A 2500-nucleotide genomic window follows, 5' to 3' on the forward strand; every position below is an offset into this window, starting at 1 on the left:
ACTAGATCAGCCTGGGCCGGCTCTTGATAATGATGATGATGATGATGATGATGGTGATGATAGTGGAAACTTGTGGAGTACATTCCTCCCTGAAAGGGAGCTCAAAGCGCTTTACAATAAGCATAACACACACACACACACACACACACACACACACACACACACACACACACACACACACACTTGTAATACACTTGTAAAACACTGTTTTTGTATTTTGTATGTTTGAGAAAGAGACAGAGAAACAGAGACAGGGTGATGGTGATGTGTACAATGCTGGCGGATTAGGACAGTAGAGAAAAAAGAATGTGTACTGGTCACACCCTTTACACACACACACACACACACACACACACACACACACACACACACATCTTTCTTTCTTTCCCCCCCCCCCCCCCCGGCCCTTTCTTTTTTGCCCCTCTCTCCCCCTTTTTTTTTTTTTTTTTTTTTTTTTTTTTTGCTGCCCAACCCTATCATCTTGCACGAGTTTCAGTAGTAGCCGTAATATAACTCAGTCGCCCAATGCGGATACCGCCACCACTCACACCTGGACCCAACCCCCAACCTCGCTGGTGTGAAAGAAAAATAAAATTAAAAAGGTTTAAAAAAAATATATAAAAAAAAAAGTTAAAAAAATTAAAATTAAAATTAAAAAAACCCAGATCTGTGCATGCTTTCCATGTCACGCCCAAAAAAAAAAAAAAAAAAAAAAAAAAAAATGACGCTGATCACATGTGAATGGTTCGAGTGTGTGGAATGCGAACAATGCTTGGGGAATTCCCGATATTTCTAATCCATTCTTAAGACCGACGAGAAAGGAAACATTATTATATATCTTTCGTATTCGAACAAGCGAAATCATCATCATGTGAGTCGGTGTCCAAAGCGAACACATTAGCTGAATCAAATTTACCGACTATACCAGAAACCTAGACTCATCAACAATGTTTCGACAACACGGATCTGGCTAGCAATGAATAATCATAGTCTTTTTTTTGCTCCATACATAATGATTCCAATGCTTCTGTGCAGGTCTTTTTTTAATTAAAGGTTGCACTTCATTTTCGACGAGAGAAAACCATCCTATCCTCAAAGTGATTATATATACTGTGTTTACTGTCTTTACATCATATGGGTTTTTTCAGTAATCTAGTGAAGTGGTGATTAACAAATAGTAAAGAGTCGTAACTCTCTCCATTCACAAAGTACACAACTTCAAGTCAGTACTGCTTACACTACCGATTCAGCTAGCACACGGGTAAATAAAAGATATCGGTAGCGTAAGCAGTACTGACTTGAAGTTGTCAGTGTACCTCAGTTGTAAATGGAGAGAGTTACCACTCTTTACTATTTGTTAACTCACTCAGTACGGCCAGTCCTCTCTTCTCCTCTACATAGATCCCTCGGATGTCCAGTGGGTGTCTGAATGACCCAACCTTTAGCTTCCGTCGTCAGAATTGTGGTATTCGTTGTCAACATTCACGTCTTCAGTATAAGAGCCTTCCGCTTGCAATATTTTGATGATGGTAACTGGGGTGAAACGCTATTAACGTCGTCTCTTTCGCCGTTCGTGTGGAGACTCGGAGAGTTAATCATTTCATCTCCTGGCCTCGTTATTTGTTAATTCAGTTCTAGTGGAGTGGTGGTTTAGTGATGATTAATGCAGCCGACTCGGAAAGCTTTCCGTGCCGAGTCCAAACATACGGTCGGTGATGTCCCCCGGTTCGCCAGTTCCCAATTCCCCTACAAAAAACTGCCTTCTCCCAATTCGCCTACCAATAAACGCCTGTTCCCAATTTGCCTACCAACAAAACGCCTATTCCCAATTCGCCTACCAACAAAACGTATATTCCCAGTTCCCCTACCAATAAACGCACATTCCCAATTCGCCTACCAATAAACGCCTATCTCCAAGAGAGAGAGAGAGTGAGTGAGAGACAGAGACACAGAGAGAGAGTGAGTGAGTGAGTGAGAGAGAGAATAACCAATAAACGCCTATTCCCAATTTGCCTACCAATAAACGCCTATTCCCAATTCCCCTACCAATAACAGCTTGCGCCAAATCCCCCTACCATTAAACGCCTATTCCCAATTCGCCTACCGATAAACGCACATTCCCAATTCGCCTACCAATAAACGCCTATTCCCAGTTCCCCTGCCAATAAACGCCTATTCCTAACTCCCCTACCAATAAACGCCTATTCCTGATTCGCCTACCAATAAACGGGTAACCCCGACTCGCCCATTCCCGTTTTGCCTATTCTCGATTCGCCTACCAGTAAACGGGTGATTCCGTTTCGCTTATTCCCAGTTAGCTTTCGTACTGAGTTGCACTCTGTGTGTGTGTTGTGTGTGTGTGTGTGTGTGTGTGTGTGTGTGAGTCTGTGCGTGCGTGCGTGCGAGCGCGGGCGTGAGTATGTGTGTTTGTTTTAAACACACACACACACAGCTTGTAATACACTTGCAAAACACTGTTGACGGTCGAGGTCTCAGTGTG

This window comes from Babylonia areolata, chromosome 33, assembly GCF_041734735.1.
Source record: "Babylonia areolata isolate BAREFJ2019XMU chromosome 33, ASM4173473v1, whole genome shotgun sequence".
NCBI lineage: Eukaryota > Metazoa > Mollusca > Gastropoda > Neogastropoda > Buccinidae > Babylonia > Babylonia areolata.